This window comes from Netta rufina (assembly GCF_964035555.1).
Source record: "Netta rufina genome assembly, chromosome: 7".
In the NCBI taxonomy this organism is placed as follows: Eukaryota; Metazoa; Chordata; class Aves; order Anseriformes; family Anatidae; genus Netta; species Netta rufina.
The window spans coordinates 35,772,094-35,796,336 of NC_140130.1; positions in this window are offsets into that span (position 1 = coordinate 35,772,094).

Here is a 24,243-nt window from a genome sequence, read left to right on the forward strand (position 1 = left end):
TTTTCTGCTTCTCTTTTCAATTCTTTGGAAATTTGGGGGGTTGTCTGTTTGTTTGTTGTTTTGTGTTTCTTTTTTCCTATGGAGTTCCAGGGCATTCAGCCATGACCTCACATGCTCAGTGCTCACCGCCCTGTGCCCTGCCACAGCATCTCTCCAGCTGAGTCCTGACCCATCGGGCTGGTGACAACCCACTGTCACCACCGTCTGCCCCTGTCCCTCATGGAGGCTGGCAGGCACCAGAGGCTGCGTGCCTCTGCCCAGCCTCCAAGCAGCCTCTCTGCCTGCACCAGCCTCATCACCAAGACCTCAGTCTGAGATGCACTTCTGCAGCTCTTCCAGTAGACTGTCAGGGGATTTCCTTGAATTGCTGCATATATGACCCTGGGAACGGGAACAGGTTTGGAGGGCATCTTCTGTGTTTCCTTGGAGAACTCTTTGCAGGATTTATGCCCAGCTTTCCCTTTCCTCTTCTCAGCCAATTTCTGGATATAAACCACCAACAACAAAAGCTGGAAAAAAACAAAAACAAAAACAAAACAAAAACAAAACAAACAAACAAACAAACAAACAAACAAACAAAAAAAACCAGATACTTACAATGTTACTACAGAACCTGGCTTGATTGTCTTTCAGACAAACATGTGCCTCTTGCCAGCAAGGTTTGATTTTTTTCTTTTTTCCCAGACAGAGGAAATGGCTTCGATGTGGAATGATTCCCCAGGCAAGCGGCTGGCACCTCTCTGAGCCCACCCTCTGATGCTCATCTCTAGTACCTGGGCTTCCTAAAGGGGATGAAATTCCCATTCAATGGGTGCAGAGCAGTGCCTCTCCGCACAGATCTCCAAGAGCAGAGCCCATCTGAACCTCTCTCCAGGATGGTGCCCCCATGGTGGGCCAGCCTGAATGGGAAGGAAGCCCTGCCCACTGAATTACAGCCAGGCATCCGCCCAAAAGCACCACTGACATGTGACTAAAAGTACCTAAAATCCATCAGAATGATTCTGTGAACATTCAGGGAATATTGAATATTGTTATTAACAAACCTTATACATGAATATCAGTCGTGTTAATTTGCAGGAAGGACACAATATTAATAAGTTAAAATAATTCAATTGCTTAAAAAACTTGTTTAAAAAATCTTGCATGGGAAGAAATTAGAGTTCTTATCATTAACAATCTTCCCAAATTCTGCCACTGTCTGAACCAATTCTACCACTGGTTTTCCAGATGCTTATTTGAAAGGCAACTGTTATTGCATGTCATAATTGTGTTCATAGCTGAGTAAACACCTTCACAGGTGCACAGAGATCCAAAGGCTGCAAGAGTGGTAAGGCTGAAAAAGCAGAAATTTTATAGCTTTGTCACGAACAAAGAAGATGTAGAAATGAAATACAATATTTTCCTGTGTCTTAAGTGTAACACTTGATTAGCTTGAAAAGCAGCTGGAGTCTTGTGTCCATGCACAAGATTTAATCGAAAATGTAGTTTCTTGTTTGAAAAGTGATTAGGTAAAAATGTCATTGATTTCTGAAGCAAATCTGCTCACCGAGTATTTCAGAGCCACAGCCTCTTTTTTTCCTGAGCATATTTTAACCATTTTCTAGCAGTGTCCTATTGCACTACCACAAAAGTAGAAGTTGCTCTGCCATGGGTTTTATCTCTGAGCAAAGACAACTCTTGATGCAGGATTTGGCTCTCCCTGCATTTTTGATCTCACCTATCTTTCTTCATCCTGATCTTTCATTAACATATCTTTTAGTAAGAAAATATTCCAATTCAGCTAATTTGTGGGTCAACCACCTGCCCAAGTCTGCAGCTGCTTATCCAAGAAGAGAAACACTAACAGACCTGAGATGTGCAGTAACCTTTCTTCATTACAGGAAACAAAAGCAATTCAAAATACCATCACTGTCCAGTTTAATTCCCTGCAGAAGAGTGCTTTATGGTTGTATTTCTGGATCTTGGCCTTCAAACTGTTATGTCCTTTTCAAATGGCTGGAGAATCAGTGCCTCGTTATTGTCACAAAATGTAGGGTATCTCTAGCTATCAACACTGGAGTTAAACAAGAAGAGTGTTTCATTGTGCTACTCACCAGAACAGGGGTTTAAATGAATTAAAATTTCTGATAAGAAAATTGGATACAGGAGTGCAAGAATTGCAGTGAATGAGGGAAATTTTCTGTCCAGTCTCGTGTCCTCAGCTGTGTTTCCAAACGCTCCTAGGAGCCCAGTAGATCCCAGTGGAATCAGGTAGGGAACAGCCACAAAGAATGCTCTTTCCTAACACCAGATTTCTGCTATTTTGGCCAAAAAAAAAAAAAGTAAATACTAATGTAAATATAATTAAACATGCAAATATGAAAAAATATGAACATTTTTAGAATAAATGTGTCTCTCTTCTGAAGTATGCATCACTTCCTAGTTGTTATAATGTGATACTGACATTATCTGCCTAAATATATGTAAGCATACATATACCCCTTCTTTATTATGCAGTTATTTCATCAAGAATTGTTCAGATTAACAAATGTTCAATATATATTGCTCCATAAAAAGACCTGAAGAGGGTCTTTTAATATGATTTTTAATAAGACAGCAGATGTCAGAGAAACCCTAGAAGGATCCTGCAGAGATGTTATTGATCTTTGGAGTTAGATCACTTTAATGATTATCTTTCATAGCAGCTGGAATATTTTGTTGCTTGTCTAGTAGAAAGAGATATCTGAAGGATAAATATAGCAGGATGCAACAAACTTTAAGCAAAAGTTTGCAAATCCATCATGTGGAGGGGGACGAGATGATTATAACTCATTTCCTTTGCTGCAGTTTCCCAAAACACCTTCTTGCCCCTGTTCACAAAATGCACAGGAGCCCCGGGCCCAATATGTAGGGCTACAAATCAGGGCAAAAAAAAAAAAAAGGAAGTCGGTTGCTGTAGCAGAAGCCAGGGCAAACATGACCACATTTTGTCATTCACTTGCCAGACTGGCCCTTGGATAGCAATAAAAGTCCATTCATTGAAATACCTGGCATGTGGTCAGGAAGTCTTTCAAACTCCTTGTGTGCCCCGCTTTCCTCGTTTGCAGCAGCATGGTGCTGGTGCCACTGCCACGGGGCTGCGGCCAACAGGAGATTTCCCCGAGCAGCCCAGAGCCTGCTGGGGCCTCGACAGGCCTCAGCGTCAGGTGTCATCTCTCCTGCAGCTGAAGAGAAATCATTTTATCAATTCCTCCTTGGGATTCTGCAGGGAACTTTGCAGAGAAATCAGCATACACAGTTCCATAATGACGTTCCATATTTCCATTCTGAAAAACAGTGCGGATTAAGGGGAACACTGCCAGTGTTTTTATGTCTGAAGCATAACCTTCCTTGACCTTTTTTTTTTTTTTTACTGTTATTTTTTTTTTAATGTCTCCCAGTATTGGCAAGGCCCTTAATTTGTGATCAGAAGCTGCAGCACTTCTCAGCATTAGGTGTTAGGAAGCTGGACCTGCTGGCTGGGAGGACAGATCAGGGTGGGCAGCCCTTATCTTCCCTGAGCATCCAGACAGGGGCGGCACGCACAGTGGCAAATCACCAAATTATAATTCACATGACAGATGAATTTATTGGGGAAAAAAAAGGCTACCAGGAGTCGGAAGATAAATGTAATGGAGCGGGAAGGGGGTTGCACCGTGTTCCTGCTCCCGGCGGCATGGGCCACGTGGTGCCCCGAGCATCCTTCCCGCACCATGGATTTTGCAAAACCCCAGTGTGAGGCACACAGCCCCGTGGGACAGCTCTCACCCAGCCCCAGCATCGGTCCCGGGGGCCAGATCTGGCATCCCCTGCCAGGCACCGGCTGCAAGCACAATTTCACAGATTTTGGTTCTCCTCCCAGAGCGGGACAAATGTACCCCAGGGTGCTGGAGAAAGGCAGGAGCTGGCACCCGCTGCCCTGCTCCCCAGAGAGCAGCAGCAGGACAGGATGGGACATGGGGTCGAGGCAGGTGGGGGTTGTGTGGGCACCAGCACTGTGAGGATGTTCTGGGGGGGCCGTGGCAGCTTGGTGCCGCTCAAGGATGCTGCGGTGGTGGTGGATGCCTCCAGTGGCCCTTTAAGCCAGATTGAAAGATGCTCTGCATTGCCAGGCTGACAAAAAAGCGGCATTAGCCGAGCTGTGAAACTGGCTCTGTATGTTTAATGTCTCTCAATGGCTGGGGTGGGATAGCGCGGTATAAACTGAAAGTCAAGCAGCTGAATCCTTGTGCACTGCTTTGAAAAATTAGGGGCATTTATAATGTCTAATATGTTGCAAGCCAGGATGATTTAACAGATGGTTTAAAAAGAAAATCAGCATGTCAGGCAAGGCCCATTGTGTAGCTCTCTGTAGATTTCTATAGAATGTGAGAGTGATAAAAAATGTTTTTCTTCTTTATTTCAATACTGAAAGATGTTAAAACTTGAAACCTTGGGGAAAATTGCTTAATTACCCTCATGGTGTCAGTGGTCCAGAGCACTGGGAAATTTCAATTCCCTGCAGGAAGGGGTCAAATAGGGAACAACCAGGACACTTTTTAAACTCTTGTTAATGCCTCATAACCTTTAATGAATAATTTTCTGTACCACAGCGAAGCTAACCTCGCACAAAAGATGGTAGTATTTACCTCTTCAGAGAGGTAAGGCTTCTGCTTAATTCTGCGCACAAAGAGAAAAATACAAACAGCGTCTTTGCTTCCATGCTGCCCTAATAAATGATAGTAAATTCAGATTTTTACTTGTGTTTGCTTCTGCAATACACTGCCTTATAATTTGGGTTCAATTTTAAATTTAAGATGCAAAACTGAGTTAACTTTTCTTATACAAGTACTGTAAACAGGGATTTCCCCATGCCATGTGTTCAACAATTACACCGTACTTTTATTTCAGAAAGAAGAGTTAATATTTAAAGTTGCCCTTTAATACTCATTTGGAAACACTGATTGAATAATAAGCCAAGCAGCTCAGTGTATCACATCTCTATTAAATTCTCTTGCCTTTTTTTAAGATTAAAAAAAAAAAAGAAAAAAAAAAAAGAAAAAACTTTTTTCTTCCTCTAAATGCAAATCTTTCTGTGTAACACTGTGCCTAATCTACTACAACTAATTAATCTGTTTGAGCTGATGAAATGTTACCTCTGCATTTTTTGTTCCTTGTATACAATTATTGTAACAGTGGTGAATAAATCAATATTCCCAATCCAACTGTAAAAAACAATCAAGAAAAGCAGTGCTTCTCAGGGAAAAAACACCAAATAATATTTATTAACTCTGTCTCAATCCACAGCAGAGCCTAATACCATTCAAGCATTTTCTGCAAGTGTAATAAGCAAACTCAAATACATGATGAAAGTGGCACATGCCAATAATTTCACCATTTTACACTGCAGAGTAATTGAAGGATTTAATGAGAAACAAACCAATAAAAATAAATAGACCATGCGAGAGGAGGAGAAACTGATCTAAAATGGAAGTTGCTCCATTGTGAGTTTTAGGGGTTTTTTTTTTGCATGGTTTGACCAGGAAAAAAAATGGTGTTGGGACGATTGGCTGTTTATATCTACTTATTTTACATTTTGCAATTTGATTTCAAAAAAGGAAAACGCCACTTGTTTTATCGAGATGAGATTCTGCATCGGCATGCTATCCTTTTGCTGCCACTTCCGACAGACCTGTTATTTTCCTACTGAATTACATGATGAATAGTGTCTTTCTGCCTGAAGTTAGAAACTGTTTCTGTTGTATTGGTATTTATAAATAACTCCGAGAAGTCTAGCCTTTTAAATAATGGCACTGAGTACTTCTGCTTTTAGAAATGTCTATAAATCACAGTCTTCATGAAGGGAATTCTGATTACAAACAAACTCCTTTGTCTCGGCGGTGCCCCAAATTCCAGCCGTGCACAGGCGTTGTGCTGACGGATGCTACCAGCACACGAATCGGTGCAGGACAGGGGCTGCACATGCTTGAATGAGAGAATATTGTGGTCTTACATCTATGGGATAATGTTTTTGTTAACCCCAGAGTAGGATCAAGCTTTCCACCAGTCTGACCTAGCAAAATCTCACAAACAGAACTTGTTTAAACAAAGACTCAGACTGCTGGCTTTTGACCTGTATTTCAGTCCCACTGAGGCTGGATGCCACAGTGCCAAACCTGGGGCTAGGTACTGGCTCTTCTGAGCCAAGTTTTGGTCAGATCAGTAATATTTCTGACTGAATTTGGGGTAACACCTGCTACAGAGGAGGTCATGTTCAGAAATAATCCCCCCCAAATCTTTGTGTGGCCAAAGCCACCAAGGGAATTGTTTGTAAAGGCCAGCAAGTGAACTGTTTGTCATTTGCCGTCTCCACTTGAGATAAGGGTATTTAAAATCTATGTTCATTTTTTTGAAGAAAGATAAATTCCTCAGAAATGCAGCACCAGAATGGGCTCCTTGCTAGCTAAGTGTGTGAAAGAGGCAAAGAGCAGCCTGCTAAGCCTGTACATTCAGCACAATCATTTTAAATATTGAGCACTGTACACCTGGTAAAAGAAACAATAAAACATAATCTCCTCTCTAAAGGGGATTATTTTCAGCCGCATTGTTTTGATGTTTTTTTCCTTGTATGCACAATTGAAAACTCTGACTTGTAATAAGTTATTGCTTTGTGTGGTGCTTTGGGAGAGAAGCAGAGGGCAGGTTCACAGACCAAGTGCGGAGAGGTCTCTCCCTGGACAGCAGAGGTCCCATCTCAGTGTACAGGTCAGTGACCCCTTTATAAAATCTTTGAAGGGCTTTCTTGAAGGTTATTGACTGACCAAATCCTTTTATTTCATATCAAGTTCAAATGTAATGTCTTTATGAGCATAATGCACAAATCAATGGATCAGGACATTCAGATTATTTAGATAATGCTGAGAGCGTGCAGAATATACTGAGGCATCCTTCACGCTGTTGATGGCTCTCAGTTGAATACTGTATCCCACTATGCTGTTTACCAGACAAACATTTTAGAAAGTAGGGTCCACTGATAATTTTGTGTTTTATTTCTTTACTAAGCAAGATGGCTATTTTTACCCAGACAATTCAACAGAAATTGCTGCTTTACTTCCCTTGGCAAAGAGCTGGAGGCTTGAAGAGTTGCAATTCATATTCATCTATCTTCACACTAGCAAAAAAATATTATTATTATTATTATTATTATTATTATTATTATTATTATTATTATTATTATTATTATTATTAAATATGATAAATTATTATTGTTGTTGTTATTATTATTTCAGTAATATGCAGGACACGGATTCATCTAAACCCTGTACTTGTACAGAACAAAAAATTCTCCCTGCCCCATTAATCTGTTTGAAGCAAATTTACCCTGTACTACAAGTGGAGTTTAGCCTGTATTATTTTCATAGAAACATTAGGAGTTGTGAACAGAAATTTCATCTTTTCTGAGGTCCTCTTACTCCTGTATGAAGGATGCCTTGCCTCTCCTCCACCCAGGACAACAAACACCCCTCCCAGCCTCCTACGTGGAGCCAAAACCCCTACAAATTGTCCCTGAGGATGTTCTGTCACTTCCCAGGCTCTGTCACTCCAGGCTGAGTTTCTTTTGTTTGTGCCCCCTTTCCGTATCCTCCTGGACAGCAGCATCCCACATCCCCATGCAGCACCTACGGGGGCTGCAGCTGCTGTCAGGGCCAGAGGGAAAGCTCCTCCCCGAAACTCCCTGGCTTCATATATCCAGGGCAAAACAAAACTGTTTGGAGAAGATGGATTATAGAATAAGAAGTTATTACGGTACAGCACAAGGTCAGTTGTTCTTTCAGTGCCAACAAGTTCTAAAGGTCCTACATTTTTGGCAGGAGCACCTTACTAATGAAACACAAACCATCATGTTATGAACTTCAATGTTTTTGCAATGTTTTAATGGACTTTATTCGGGGAGTGGACTGACTGTGTTCATTTCATGGGCTACTTCATTGTGCGAAGTATTTATTTTTCTCTGTCCCGATTTGGGATTGGGGATGGGGGCTGGTGTGGAAATGACATTGCTTTTATGCCAAATTCATGGATGCATAAACGAGTAAGGTGGAATGAATTGAGCATTGCTGTCAGTGCAATGGTTACTTCTGGCAGCAAGAGGGTGGCATGGAGGGCCAGCCAGGCTGCAGTTTCAAGCCCTGCTGCCTATAGACAAAATTAGACAAAAATATAGACAAAATCTTGGCCAAGGATCAACCCCCCAGTTGTCAGGAGAGTTAATAACATGGTCCAACATCAACAAGCAAACTTTTAGACATGCCATAGTATGTCCTTTTTATACTCCATCAAAGACATTAGCAGAACGAGTAGCAAACAAAAGCTGTTACAATCCTAAACAGATTGAAGAGGTTCCTGCTCAACACCCCTGGTGCCTTTCACCCTGACCAGAGCAAGAAGCTCAGCATCAGTAAGACCTGACTCATCCCACAACTAATTAAACAAGTTGTTTCCAAGGAAATGGGCGAAAAGCCTGTGAGCAGGGCAGCTCCTCCAAAAGGGTGAGATTTCAGGCAGACAAAGCAATCCCTACGTCTGCGTGCCAGCTCGCATCTCCCACAGGACACGGCACAGCCCCCTCCCCAGTGCCCATTGCCCATGCCCTGGCAGGCTCTGAAAATCCCATATCGGAGTTCAGAAATGAGAGGTTTTGGACATCTGCAAACAAAACCCCAAGCAAGCCTTCCTCCTTGCACAGCACTGCCTCCCAGTACTGCCACTCCTGGATGATGCTGGTGTTGGGGCTGGTGGCTGCACCAAAATTTCCAAATCCTTTTTTTTTTTTTTTTTTTTTTTTTTAATTTGGATTTGGAAATTTTGATTTCCAAAAATTGAGGAAACCTTCACAGGCATATCAAACATTTGTTATCCTACAACCAAAGCCCTACAGTCATCTTGCCAGTTTGTGTTTTTGTTACACAAGGTCTTTTTTTATTGTGAGTTTCCAACACAAAATTTATGGCATTTTTGGGATGTCTGTATAAATAAATATAAAGGGTATTAGAGTGCCATGCAATGGAAGAGTGAGCCATGCTTTGATCTGGTGTTTCAGTGTTGTCTTTTGCTTGTTTGTTTTTTTTATCAGTGGGGATGATAAGGTCGGTATTCCCACTGCCTTAGCCATCAGCCAGTCCATGCAAATTCCCAACATTATGGGGAAAAGAAAAAGAAGTGTTCTTTCATTACCAATCAGAATTTCATTTCTGGCCTCAGCTGCATCCTCACACAAACCTTTCTGAGGAATACCAGGACAAGTGAGCATGTTGCATCCCTTGGATGCTCATTCCTCAGTCATACCAGAAGACTGGCATGTACAATGCACACTTCCAGCATAATTAGTCTTTTTTAATGAAATGGACCCTGGATATATTCCACTGTGGAGCTTCAATAATAGAATTTAAGTGAAAGTAATTTCAAAGTGCAACAGTAGTTTACATATTAGTTATTGTATAAAGGAAAAAAAATGCTCTGCTGTTTTAGGTTAAATGCAATTAACATCCAGGCCTTCTGTGAGACTCCTGGGAGAGAAAGATTGGTTTGGCAGGTTATTTCTCAGATTTTGATAAAAAGAAAAAGAAACTCCCTGTATTTTAACTATATACCCTTGCTGAAAATATTACAGCACTCTCTAGATTCAAGACCTCAAAGCAACTTAGTGGAACACATACATAACTCAAGAATATTTACTAATTAGCTATTACTCAGAAGTGCAATTATCCCTTGAGCTGCTGCCTGTAAAATATTGCATATAAATAAAATTTTGCAAGTCCAAATACATGTCAATTCCTTTCCATTTAGCAATCACTGTGAGAGGGGTGTAAAGAATTTTCTGTTTGTTTTTGAGAGAAAAAAAAAAAAAAAGTATCCAGGCCATGGTGCAGGAACAAGAGCATGGTTACTACAGAAAAACACATTCACTACCCTTCCTTATTTCATATTGTTGTACCCTACTACTTCTAATCAAAAATGTGGTTTTATGAGAAAAACAGAAAGTACTAATATAGATTTGTTGTAAAACTGTTCGAATGTACCAAGACAGATTTTCTCGATTATTTTCTTTCTTTGTCTCTACTAAACACACTTAAAAAAAATACACACAATTTCTCTCCTCATTTGAAAGGTTAAGTCTTTCACACTGAAACATTTCGACAAATTCTACCTCTACAGTTATCTAGGAATAAAATCTAACTCTTTCAACATCTATTAATTAGTTCAATTGGATCTTATTATAAAGGACCTCAGAAAATATTGCCCATTCTTAGCTGCATAGGAGAGTTTAGATCAAACCCCACTACTTTATTGTTTCCACTGGAAAAACAAACAAAAAAAAAGATACAGGTTAGGACAAACATAAAACTCTGGCTAATCTCTTTCTTTTTCATTGCTTTTGGACACTTTCTGCAAGGTAGATGGTCCTTCACAGGCTGTTAAATACAACCTCTGGCTGGGGAAGTCCCCGAGATGCAGATTGTTGGAGGTGGGAAAATAGACGAGGAAAGTCTCACTACATGTCCCCCTGTTCCTAGCTCCATCCTTATGCACCAACTGATAGCCAATGAGACAGGATATTGGACCAGGCGGATTATTAATACAGCCCACAACAGCTATTCCTACAGTGCAACCAGAGCATTTTACCTTTAGGAAATTGCAGTGTAACTGTGTTTAAAACCCACTAAAGTTAATAGAAATATTCTCATCGACTTCAGTGAGCTCTGGACCACTCTATCAGATGTGTATTTTCACCTTGACCTTCAGCCAAGTAAAAAATTTAGATTTCTAACCAAAGTTACTCATCTAAAACATAAAGAGAAGTAGATACCTCCACAGAACAATTAATATCATCATGGAAGAGGTGGCTCAAATATCTCCTTATCTCCATCTGTGGAAATATCCTGGATGTAGAGCCTCAAATAGGTATCTAACTCTTAGAAAGCTGCAATAGATGAGATAGCTCTGATCCCTAGTGGCACAGGGGGTGATAGTAAGGATAGAGTAAAATTTATTGCTTCAGTAATAAGAGGAATAAAAGAAATGAGGTACATGTAGACCCAGAAAACCCCCCAGAAATGGCTGGATCAGAAACACTGAACTGGCGTTCGGTGTAGCTGTGGTTGCGACCAAAGTTCTTCCAGACCTCCAGTGTGTTTCAGCCCTGGTTTGGCAGACCTGCTGTGCTGGCTTTCTTCCTCTTTTGCTGCCCAGAGGCAGCCGTGACCAGCACGTGTCTGCCACCCGCCACCTCCCCAGCCCCATTTCCCACGCTTGGCAGGCGTGTGCCTGAGCCAGCTTCCCCCGGACGCCCCGACCGCCGTGGCACGTCTCGAGCTGCTGAGTTTCCTCAGGAAATACTATTCAGGGGCTTGTTTATTTTGCTATTATGAGTATGTTTTGCTACAAGAAATTACACTTAATTATGTTATAATATTTTCAGTACTGTTAATGTTAATATTAATGCGTTGAAAACCATTTTTACTTAATTTTTACTGGGTGTTCTTGTATAATTGATAGGGAATTTGTTATTAAATCTTTTATTTGACTGATTACTTAATCATTCCCACATGGTTATTGAAGACAATCTTACATATAATTAATTTCACTAATAGAGACTCCCCATGTTTTCCTTCCTAGGCCAGTGTCTGCATGGTTATCATGTAATTTAAGGCTTTCCTGGGGCAGCTTAAATTATGCACATATTTGTATTAATTATATATGGCCAGATTCTGCTACCTTGCATATAGTGGCTAACACCTCCTTCTCTATGTAGCTCCTATGAAATCCATGGAGCTCCTTGCCACCAGATCAATGCAATAGAAAGTGGTGGAAAATGAGCACAAAACTGGAGAGAGGAAGAATTTCATTTGGCTGCTTTCATTCCCTTTCCTCGAGTGCAGGACCACCCGGGATCTCCTGCCCTCTCCCTTTCACCACTCCTAATCCAAATGGATGGGTCCATCCGCTGCACCACCATTTTAGGATCAGCACAGGGAAGATGTGGGGAAGGGAGCACCCTCCTTTACCAGCTATGAAATGCACAGATATTGGGCACACACAGTCAGTAACAAAGGACCACGGGCCATGTGTGCGTATGCGATAGGGAACAAGTTATTTTCAATGTCATGAAAGGCACAGAGTTATCTATCAGGTGACATGCCAAACTCGTGACAGGATGCTAAGTAATGCACCTGATGCCAATTATTGACTCCCAATGACAAATTGGTTTTGCATATTGCATATTTTCCCCCAGAGTGAAACACGGAGCCAGCTCAAACGCCAGCCAACTATGCTGCTGTGCTTGCGAGGAAAGAGCGTGTGAGGGGTAGAGGCACAAGGAATTCACATTGTCAGCATTGTCCCAGCCAGCTGCTCTCTGCAGTCTGGTGACAGCAGCAGCAGAAGGCTCTGCACAACCCCAGCCTTCCTCCAGAAGCATGACCTGCTCCGGGATGGGGACCTGAGAGAGCAGGACCCCCTGCATGCCACAGCTGGGGTCTGTTGCAGCAGACGCAGGTGAACGAGGACATGAGCTGAATCAATGGAAATACCAGCAGAGTCCACAGACATGCACCGATGTCAACGGGGTGGGGCAGGGAGCTCAGGTTAAGCATGAAGGCGACTTCTCACAGCACCAATGCCATAGCAAGAACTTTTTAAATCAATTTATTCTTAGAGAGCTGAGCAGAGCACGAGCTGCATACCAAAGAGTGGCCATGATAAGTTCATTTAAAGCAGAGGCTCTTCCTAGCTAACATTTTAAGCTGCCCTCAAGCAATTCTCTGCCATGCATCAGGATTTCTAAAAAAAAAAAAAAAAAAACCTTATGAGCCCAACTCCATAAGTTCCCGAATGGCCAGGAGCAGTGAGCAGTGTTTGGTACCTGTGGAGGTTCAGGGACTGAGATCTCTGAGGACAGTTCAGTTGCTAAAATTTAAAAATGCAAACCAGAATCAATTGAAGGGCTAGCTGGTGTTTTCAGTGCATTGGTATTTTGATTAATTTAGAGGGATCCAGTGGGCAAGAGATTTTTGAAGTTCAGGACTTGCACTCCATTACTCAAAACCTCTCGTCTGCCGAGGTAGCATCCTGCCCCCTCTGCGACGTCCACTGTTAATGTAGGCGATAACCACGATTCCTCCCCACACACTATTTAAATTCTAAGACACCGACAAACTATAACTCACAGGGAACCATTTTAAATTATTATTATTCAATGGCTTGTAAACTGTATCTCATCATTAAACAGAATAATAAATAAAAATAATGACTAGCTTTCAAGCCAGCAATGTAAAGAACATACTTTCCTGCTGAATAGTTGGTTCGTTTTATTACGTGTTAATTAAAGTGAAATCCATCCTTTAATTGTTAGGTTGAGAAAAAAATATTTAGAGTTGGGAAGTGAAGGAAATCCCATATTTCCCAATTCTCTCTGCAGCAATGTTGCTGTATAGACCGAGATACCAGCTGCTGAAGGAATATATAGCAGCCCCACAGATACTTTACAGTACCAAAACCTAGCTCGGGGCTACACATCCCCAGATGAAAGACAGCAGCTCCGCGGAAGGAACCAGAAATGTATCTGTGCGGCCGCTGGCAGGGGAGGAGGAAGGGGTTAAAGGCAGGGGTGGCCGGATCCGGAGCTGCGGCCCCAGCCCAGACCTGCCCGCACTCACCCATGGTCAGCCACACTGCACCGGGTAATTCCATTAGGGTGCGAGATTCAAATGCAGAATTAGCTGTTGCCTACGCAGAATTATGTTAAACATGGCCCAGACTGAAAATCAATATTCTGCTTAAGTAACTGGCCCTCCAGTAATTTAATGAAGCTAAATTGCATTACACGGAGGTAAGGTGGTGGGGGACCATTTTGTCTCAAACCTTCCATTATACAGTGACTGTACAGCTGTATGCCTAAAGAGAAATTAAACACATACACTCATTTCTTCTTGAAGTTGGAACAGTGTTTTTTACACTGGATTACTTGTCTCCTTCCTTAATTTAAAACTACAGTAAATAATTTGCAGCCACATAATTAGGAGGGAGCCACAGTCTTATAATAAGAGGAAAAAATTGCTACTAGAGTATTAAAGGATTTTTTTTACTTCTCAAGAAAAAAATGAAAAAGGACATTAAATGTTAGATCTGTATTAAAAATGTAATTCTAAAGGGTTTAAATCTATGACATGTCTACACTGAATTAATTAAATTCATGATCTGATCAAGGACTGAAAAGCTACCTCGGAGCTATCTCTTAAAAATGCTATGTATGTACATGTCAAAATAGGAATTAAAAAAAAGCAGCCCTTTGATTTATTGGCAATTCATGCATGCATTATTGTGCTTTCTTGCCTTGTAGTAGGAGAGAAGTCAAAGTTTTATAAAGCACCTGAAACCTTCCCCTCCCGTGCTTTATTAAAGGAACTTTCTCGCAGAGCACGGCCGTACCGAAACTGCAAGTCGTCTACTATGAATATGATCACGGTGACATCCATGACTACTTAACTTGTGTTAAAGCTGATTGACAAGAACAAAGAGGGTACAATTACATTATGCAGCACTTGTACGGCACCCTCTTTTATTTATTATTCAGCTACAAAACTTCAACTGGAAGAAACACTTCAGAGTTTTGTGTCGAGAAGACAGAATTAAATTGACAATAATTCTGCGCTGCGTGGTATGAAGTTATGCTGATTAGAGATTGCTTCCCCCTAAATCATTTGTCACATTGCCTTATATAAGGGTAAAACAGACTTCAACCATGTGTAGCTGCAGCGGTATCTTTGGGGAAATGCACGCAGTAGAGTATGTATTGTTTAAAAGGAAAAGAAGTGATTTGCATGCTCAATCGCTATTTTTCTCATCTGTCCAACTACCAGAATTTTCTTCCTGTACTTAAAAGGCAGTTAAACAAATGACATTTTATTTATGCCGAATCCAAAGCGAAACCAGCGACATTTAAAAGCAAATGTCTATGTAACATGTGGATGCCCGTGCCAAACAAGCTGGGTGGATGCACACTGCGAGGTGCGAGGCCGGCAGCAGCAGCCCCGAGAGGCCAGGCCAGGCTTGCTGTGCCCCTGCTCTGGGGCTGCTGGCTTGGAAAGGTGGCTCCAAAACCACCTGCTGCCCCCAGACCCAGCACTGGGGGTTCTAAAGATGCCATGTGTGTCACTTTTCTCACGTCCCACACTTCAATATCAGGTGCTGCTGCCAAATAGGAGAAGCAACTGGGTGTATTCCACAGGCAGATAAAACAAAATGCCTCTACTGCCAGAACAAGACTTGCAGAGAGCTCTGAAACCCCAAAACAGGAGTCTAGGGGTGTCCATCTCTGTTTCCTCTGAACATTTATGAGCAAGAGCCAGCATCGCTGCTCTCTGAATATTCAGGCTTTTAGCTGAGGGAGCTCTGCCTTTCCTAGCAGGCAGGTTTGTCCCCATGGAACAGACTTCCAGGTAGAGCAGCCCCAAGCACTGACAGCTACGGGGACACCCATGAGCGGGTTCCCTCCCAGCCCTCCCGCGGTGACTACGCTACTACGACCACAGCACCAATATGTGAAATTAACACCATGCCGATTTATTTTCCTCTCTCCTGCTATGCTGCTACTCAGCAGCATCTCCTGCAGGGACATGGTCCTGTGCCAGCTGAACCTGGAAGTCCTTCGCTTCCAGAGTGATGGCTCTGGACCGGCATCACCTCCAGCACCTTCCTCAAGCAGCAGCAGCAACAAAAAGCAATGCAACAAGGGATGAGATGAAAAAAAAATAAATAAAAATAAAAATAATTTAAAAAAATAGCTCTCTCTTGCATGTTATTGATTGAAAGGGAAAACATTTAACAAGAAATTATTTTTACACCCTTGAATACCAACTTGCAGATCAGTGTTTTTGTCTCTGTTTTGCTCACTGCCTTATATTTTTTTGGGATGGCAATTCAGTAGTGTGCAACTGAACATTTATTAATTATGCCCAATTAAAATAACTGGTTTGAAGGGAACATCTTTCCTCAAATAAAAATAAAAATAAAAATCTTCTGGTTTTTTTTCTCCATGCATTCTAGCCAGGATGTAGCTGCTCACTGCAGAACTGTGCTTTGCATGTACTTGCCACAAGGAACTGCAGGATTTTCTTCCCCTCCTACTCGTAAAACATTAGTTTACAAACATATCCAACAGGGAAACGTACCACGTGTCTTAAAATGCAGGGTCCTTTTGAGCAATGCATATAGCACTTTCTTTTTCTTTAAGATGCACCTCTATGTTAAATGATAGTTCCTTTGGGATTTTCATTAATGTTCTGGCAAAAAAAAAAAAAATAGAAAAGGAAAAAAAAAAATTTGGTGAAATTCCTTGAATGATGAGTTTAGCGTTTTCCTTCTGGTCATATTTACATTTAGTGTTTTGATGATGTTAAATTCTACAAATGAGAGCAGTTTTTAAGTGTTCCTTTCAACACTGACTGCTTTTTCTGTTTGATTTCTCCTGCTGCTGGTGTGTTGTCAATGCTGAATGCTGGAATTGTTGTTGAGCAGGCACAGCTGGATGAATTAAAGTCTCTCCAGTAACTCAAACCAGAAATGACTTCATCTCTAAACTTTCCATGTAGCACAGGTCAGAGCTCTGAGTAGGGACAAAAATAATGGGGTTACCAGAGAAAGAAAAAGTCAAAAGTACAAGTCAAAATATAGCAGGCGGTCGGAGGGGCTTTGTGTGACTGCAGCAGTTTCCCCCTGTTACCAGCGGGCTCTGTTACAGGCTGAGGCTCTGATGAAGCCATTCGATAAGTAATTGTATTTTAAGTTCAAACAGAACATCTGCATGCACGTGGATACGGAGCTCCGTGCATTTACCTTATTAACTATTTACTTAAATTATCTGCTGGGTTTCCTCGTACATAGTTACTAGCAACTAATGATATAATCTATTAATTTATTCAAGGAATTTTGCCAAAAAACAAATAAAAGTGCTGAACACAAACATTTCCTCTTCACTCATTTAGAGCTCATCACAAACACCGAGGCATTTCCGTGTGGCGAAGGCAGATTTTAAAAGGTAACATATTTAATTAACGTGAAGCAATTTCTAAAGCAAATACCGGAGAGGCCCGCCGCAGCCAGGCACTCCCCCCTGCTCCCTGCCGGCTCCTGTGCCGGACCCTTGTGCCCAAAGTCTCCCCAGCAGCTTTTGCTTCTTTTATTGTGAAGGAAATTCTATTCTTGACATTTTTATCTTTTAAACAGGCCTAAGCAGGGGCATTGTTTCTGCCCTTCCTCGGGCACATCCTCAGGTGCCCTTTGCAGGCTTCCTGTGGAGCATTTCATGCTCTCCCATGTCCATGTGTGAAAGAGGCAACGTTTCACATCAGCGGCCAGCACGCCACAATTTTTAGCCTTTTCCTTAAGCATGTGTAAAAGGCCTCGCCTTGCCTGTAATTTCTGTATGTGCCCTGACCTGCCTGCTCTCTGCTGAGCTAGATGTGGTGTGTGCTAGGAGCTTTACACCAGTGTGAGATGTCCGCGTTCCTTCATCACTGAGCAGAGCCGACACAACACAAACACAGCATTGGAGGTGTTTAAAAACAAGGATTCAAAAATCTCCCAACACACGTGGTCAAAGGCCTCTGAAACTCAATGTTTTGTCTTTAAATCAATTTGTGTTATCAATAGCCATGAATTCCCGGAGCTTAAAGTGTGATCTGCTCTTTATCATTGCAATTCTGAAAAAACAGTGTCATGGAAATAAAGACTTTGCAGGCAACCCTGGCATACCCAGCGATAGCTGATTTCTAAAAGTGACCTAAAACATCCCATAATGAGAAAGTTCACTGGTATAATGTTCTCACTGGAGCCACACAGCTCCAGGTGGTGTTCTACATGATTTCTGTTATACATTTTTTGTGTTTTGGGTGAGTTATGTCAAATGTACACGTCTCCAAAATCAGGTGCCTGGGATATTATGTGGTGCAATACAAAGCTGACGCATGGCATTGCAAAGGCACACACAAAAGCAGTAACCGTTGGGCTGTGGATTAATATTCATGTGCGCAAGAAAATCTGTCAAATCCCTACCAATAATTGCAATCTGCCTATCACAATTCCAGCTGGCTAATGGTCAGCCTTCCTTTCCATGGCAATGGCAGAAATCACAGGGCTCTGGTGCAGAGGTGAGGGCTTGGAGAGCTGCTCCTGGTGCTGGGGTTATGCAGGTGCTCCCAGCCTGCCTCCAGCCTGCTCTTCCCCTACGTTGTTCCACCCCCAAACACTCCTTCCTTTTAATGTGAGGAGGTGAGATGCAGTCTGAGCTCTTGGGGAGCTGGGGGCAGTTTGCCCTTCCCCAGCCTGCCCTCACCCTGCCAAGCCCACCCTATCACCCCCCTTGTAGAGTGTGTCATGCCCATCTTCCATTTAGGAGCCCCTGTGGCTTTCCAGCGTGGTTTGAATTGCTGCTTGAACCTTTTCCAGAGCTCTTCAGTGTTTGCCCATCATTTTTACATCTGGTGGGGAATTTCCATGCTGGGGCATCCGCTGGTCCAGCCCTCCCTCCCCTCCCTGCTGCACCTTGCTGCCTTTGTGGGGCTCTCCCCTGTTGAACCCTGCCTTTTCCTAAAAATTAAAATTCACTTCTGTGGAGCAAATTCTTAGGGAAAGGAGGTGTTGCTTTCCAAAAAAAATGTAACCAATGTGCATATTAGACCTTACTCTCTGCAGATATGGCTCTCTTAGTATTCCTACTTTGAAAAAAAAAATAAGTCATGATTTCAAGGGAAAAAAAAATATATATATATATATATATTCACATATATATATAATTGTATGTAAAGTTCTCTTGGATCTGAAAGACAAAAAGCCATAACACCCTAACAAGTCAAAGCCTCAGCCTAGGAGAAACAATTGGTCTAGATACAGATGGAAAGCAATTTTGAGAAGGGAAATCTCAGGGTTTGACACTTCTTTTCATTCTTATCCAAAATCGCTTTGTTTTTAAACTCACATTTTATCAACTGCAGAATTCAATTCACTGCAAGTCTCATTGATTTCAGCTGCATTTTATTCCAGGGATAAATGTGATCCCATTATTCTATTACCAAGAATATTAAAAATAAAACATAGATGACAACTTTATCACTTAAGTTGGCATTCATTACATATGTGTAAGGATTTTTATTTTTTCAAGAGGAGTTTCATTTGGATTTCTAGCGTATAGCCATGCATATACACAGCAGTCAAAGAAGCTATAGCCTGTCATTTCAATAAAACATGTATGAAAGCATCCCTAAGCACCTCCTGACATGTCAGGAATATATGGTGTAAGAGTGCGTCCATGTCAGCAGTGACAAGCTGAACCTTAATGGCTCTAAAACAGTCTTTATGGTTTACTGTACCCGTAATCCATTTTATAATGAGTGCTCAACTAAATACAACGGTTCTGAGAGTTTCCTCTGTCTTTTAAATCACCCTGAGGTGCCTAGACGAAGGAAAAACCTCCAAACTGTGGGTGATCCTTCCAGGGAAGCTCTGTGTGCTGAAACACTTCCACTCAACAGATAAATTAAGGATAGGGCTTTAGCCTAATCCTTAAGTTTCTTTCTGTGGATTTTAAGAGAGACCACTACTGATATTTTCTTGCAGTTTGGGAGAGGTTTTGTATTTTACCAGGCTGGCACTGCCCGGGACTTGCAAAATGTGGAGAAAAGGGAGGTTGCCTGTAGGAAGCAGGGGCTGCTGAGAGTAGCTGCAGGCTCACATTTTAAAGAAAGGCAAAATGAGGTTCAGATGTCCAGTAGAGTAGCAAAAATGGAAATAAATAGCAGGAACCTCCAACTGAAACACCTTTCCTCAATGTGAAAGCTAAGCTGTGCTTCATTTATTTATTCAGAGGAAAGCCTGCATGTGTTGTGGGGGCAAAACAGGATGTATCCATCAGCCCCAGCCACCACCCTGCCCTGCTGGCATGGCCTGTGTTCCACAGCCTTCCCCAGCCTGTCAGCTTCTGGCCGTACTGCTGTTTTGGTGGGTGGGTACCCATGCCCCTGCCTGCAGAGATGAGGCTCTGACATCTAAAGGTGAAACTTTATAAATTCAGTCTCCAGGTGGTTTGGGCACCACACGTGCTCAGGGACCAGAAGCTGCACAGCCCCTGCAGGGTGGCCATGAGGAGCCTGCTCCCCCCCCCCAGCACCGGGACAGCCAGGTTCACAAGCAGTTTTGCTCTCTCTTGTTTCTATTCTTTTTAAGATCAAATCTATGTTTTCAGTCTTTGTGTCTCTTGACGAATATAAAAAAAAAAAAAAAAAGAAAAGAAAAAGTTGCAGTGCCATCCCCAGGGAAAGGCACCCCCAGGCCCCACCGCCACCACCCTGGGGCACCAGAAGCACCCTCACAACCCTTCCCCTTCAGCCACATTCCCTCACCAGCTTTCCATCAGAAAGCACACCCAGCTCTTCCGTGCCTGGGGACACCTCTGGGCGCCCCTGTCCCCTGGAGGACACCCCAGCTTTCCCCAAAAAGGGCACCCGAGGGCTCTCCGGCTTGCACGGGAGGTGCCAGCTCCCACCAGGAGGGTGCCGGCCCAGGGGCTGGGTGCATGGTGAGCACCCAGGGGAGGGAAGCAACTAGAAACAGCCACGTAACATCTATTTAGAGCCTGAGAGCATTTGCGAAAGCCGTCCCCATTACTGTTGAAAAGATGCAAATTTGGTGAAATAATCAGCTGTATGGCTGCAGGCTGTTTCTCAAGTACCCTGATTCCTTACAGGAGTGAAGGTATTAGTGCAAGGCACACAGCAAGGCCAAGTTCATGTTGCTCAGAGGTAGCCCCTAACCAAACTCCACCAAGTGCTATAAAACAAGGTTTGTTATCCTGGAAAGCACTGACAGTTCATCCAATAAAGCCCCCCAAACCAGGACCCTGCAGGCTGGTTGCAGGGGTGCACAAAGCAGTGCTCACGGCGTGCCTGACACAGGGGCTCGTCGCCCGCGCACGGCCCGCTCTGCACCACGGTGCCCGGCCTGTGCTCAGCACCAGGCAATTAAGACAGCACCTTGCATCAGGTTTTGCATCAAAAAAAAAAAAAAAAAATCCCATCTTACGTTTAGGGACCTGCTTATCGGCTAAAATGTACAGCAGTCTTTGCGCAGGGCACAGCACCGGCTTTGTGTTTCAGGCTTGAGAACAACTGAGGAGCAGCTCTGCTGTACAAGTGCTGGGAAGCAGCTACATGCACGCCTTAATGCGAGGTGTGAATCTGCCTCATGTCGGCAGACTTCCCTCCCTGCCTCCCTCCTCTGCCTCCCAGCTTCGTCTGGCTATACTTCTGAAAGAAAAAAAAAAAAAAAAAAAAGAAAAAAAATGTATTTAGGAAAAAGATATTTAACATGCACAAAACAGAACCATTTTCCTAGTAGCTATTATTGTAAATAACACACTAACAAGTTTTAAAGGCTGTAGCACACAAACTATATATACAATTCATTTCAGGAATAGGAAATATATTCTTAAACCACCAGTGTCTTCAGTAGAGATAGAAGGTGAGCCCTCAGTCAAGTAGTTTAATTATTGTAATCCTAGTCCTCCATAAAATCAGTTTTATGGCCAGTGACTTAAAATAATGTCATGGAAACAAATATATACACTATTATCAGGCAGATATTCAGTTATGTTTGTGCTGTGCATACAGTAGTACAGAAGATAACAATGTAAGACATCAGTTTGAATCTTGAAATATTATTTTCTCATGTATGGCATAAGGAGAAAATGGTTCATGCTGCTTTATAATGCAGTAATGAAATAAACTGAAGTTGGAGAGGGTGTGTTTGTGTGTACAACCGAGTTTATCCTACGATATGCATCTTTATGTATTATGTATTCAGTTTTCTCACATTTTTCTCAGTGGACAGATATTGTGCTGTAGTTCTCAGAATACCTGAGAAAAACATTCCAGCAAATTGCATTACTTGTCTATACAGATAGCATGAGGAGCACAAAACAGGCAAGGAGAGTCTTCATCATGTAAAGCCTTTTTTGATTTCCTCCTCCCCCCCCCCTCCCAATCTTCTGTAACAACATAAAAGATACTGTTATGACAAGTACTCTGGTAGTTCGTTCTTTCATTTATAATTTAACCACAGCCTATATAACCTAATCAGAAAAATGTGGAGCATGATTAGTACAACAATTGAATACAGTTGGGCTTCTTGAGCAACTCAAAGAACAATACAAAAGAAAGCAAAAAGAAAGAGGGGGGAAAAAAGCGAGGAAAAGCATCGCAGGCATATCAGAAAATATGTGGTATTTCTTTAATATTTCATTTTAAACTACCTAATTGTGTTTTTAAGCTTCGGTTCCTGTAATTTTGCAAGACGAGGCATTCCAGTGAGAAAACATATGGTAAGGGATTTTTAAACCACATAGCTAGAGTGCATCATAGACTTATCTGCTGCTTTAGTGTCACAAAAATCCACCACTGAATTTATCCAGTCACCCATTAAAGAAAGAAAAGAATTAAAGGAAAAGGAGTTTAAAAATCCCCAAATGCTACAAAAACTACTGGAAAGTGACACGGGGTTCAATCCACGAGCGAGGTGGATCTTCGGGGCTTCTCGGGAAGGAGAAGCAGCAATGAGCTCTCTCAGGGCTGCTGGTTATTTCGGGATACCGTGTAGTAAATATTGCATTCAGTTGTGACAAACTGTCTTTAGCAACAACTTGTAACATCGGCTTGGCTAAAACGACTTTCAATGAATCTCGTGCCTCGAGTGGAGGCGAACCTGGGCTCGGGGCCGCTCTGGAAGCAGCAGGAGTGAGATCTGGTGGCACAGCCGGTGCCATGCTGGCTTCCAGCTGAATCAGCACCTCGTGTGGCCCTTCTAGAGGGGATGTCGAGGAACGGTAGGGATGAACTTTGACATTTGTACCCAGCTGGGAGAGCTGAGCCAGTGCTTGGAGCTTCTGGGCCAGCACTGGCCACCAGCATCCTCCCACCAGTGTCCTCCTGCCACGCAGCACGGGTCCCCAGCACAGGGCCCTCGGGAAGAAGACCAGGCACGACAAAAGGCAATATCCCCAATGGTGTCGTTGCCACCAGCCCCATAGCAGATTGCCAGGGGTTGGCACTAGCATAAAGTGTTAGGATTTGGTGGGAAGAGGAGTTAAAAGAAACTTTTGAACGCCAGCGGTGAACTCTTGGTGAGAAAAAAAAAGGGGACTGCTGCAGCAGAGCTGCCTCACGATGCCATTTATCAGGGCTGAGCACAGCCTATAATCAGCGTAAGGCATCGGGGAGCTTGCAGTTATTTGTTCAGAAATGCTGGAAACACGAACTAGCCTCCTGAAAACCTTTCCTTCCCACATACACGAGAAGCAGTGTCACTGCTTACACAGCTGTGCAAGCTCCTGCCTCCTCGTCCTGTTATTATCTAAATTTACCTGGAATTGGTCTTTCCTTTTTCACTGCTTATCTTGCTTTTAATAGACAAACTCTTAACCCCTTGCACTTAAAGGATTCCCCCAAGGCTGTGCACTTTTTTTCCACTGGGATTTCCTAAGTGTAAGGAGTGAGAAAAGTGTAAGGTGTTAATCTTGATAATTAGTGCACAAAACCAATTAGAGGTCCAAAAAACCTTAAGGCACAGAAAGTGATTTTTTGTTTATTTGCTTACCTTATTAAGTTAAATATCTGTCTGAATTAATCACTAATGAATGTGAAGAAGGCTCAATAGCACTGGCTTAATGAACAGCAGTGTCAAATGCATTTTACAGGGCACCAAATCACTGGGTATAGTAAGCCAAGTTGCTATTCAAAATTACTTTTCTGCCCAATTTTCTGTTTGCAAAGCAGTAAATTATTTACATTTATTGTGCTTATTTGAGTACTTAAATAGTATGAATGGAGTACAGGCACATTTTAAAAATATAGAATCATTACACAACCCTGCTGCTGGAAATTCATGTCGTTTTTCCCCTAAAGGCTGCCTTCCCCCCTGGCCAAGCTTTCTTTTACAACAATTCTTGCAACACCCCATTATTAGATGAAACATTTTTTTTCCCCTGCAATTTATTATTTTGCATGCTTTCAGACAAGTGCTGTAGGACTTAAATTATGCACATCAGGAACAGTCCCTCTCACACTTGCATAGTGGCTTGAGCAAAATTCTTAGGTTTTGTGGATAAAACTATGCTGTCTTTCACTGCAACAACTGTATTTT